This window comes from Trypanosoma equiperdum (genome assembly GCF_001457755.1).
Source record: "Trypanosoma equiperdum strain OVI genome assembly, contig: ctg_1610, whole genome shotgun sequence".
NCBI classification, from domain to species: domain Eukaryota; phylum Euglenozoa; class Kinetoplastea; order Trypanosomatida; family Trypanosomatidae; genus Trypanosoma; species Trypanosoma equiperdum.
Genome location: NW_027123628.1, coordinates 1,559 through 1,900, shown reverse-complemented (window position 1 = coordinate 1,900; position 342 = coordinate 1,559).

Genomic DNA, 342 nt, shown 5'->3' with positions numbered 1-342 from the left:
CTCTCTCTCTCTCTATCCTTTTCGTTTCATTTTCCTCTGGATTTACATATTGATCTTTTGTCCTTCACCCCCTTTTTAGTGTTGTCGACATCTGTATTTGTGAGTCGATGCGTCTGAATCGCTTGATGCAGAACAGCAGCAACAACAAAAAATTCTCATTTTTTATCTTTTACCCTTGTGTTGATTTTTGTTTTGTTTCGTTTTGAGTGTTTGTGTTTGTGTTGAAGTCATGAAAGGAAATTGTTATTGGTAGTCTGAAACGTCATGAAATGAGAGAAACATATGAGGAAAGACATGTGTGCACACTTGCACTTGCTTCCTCATTCTGTTGGTGCCTCTCTC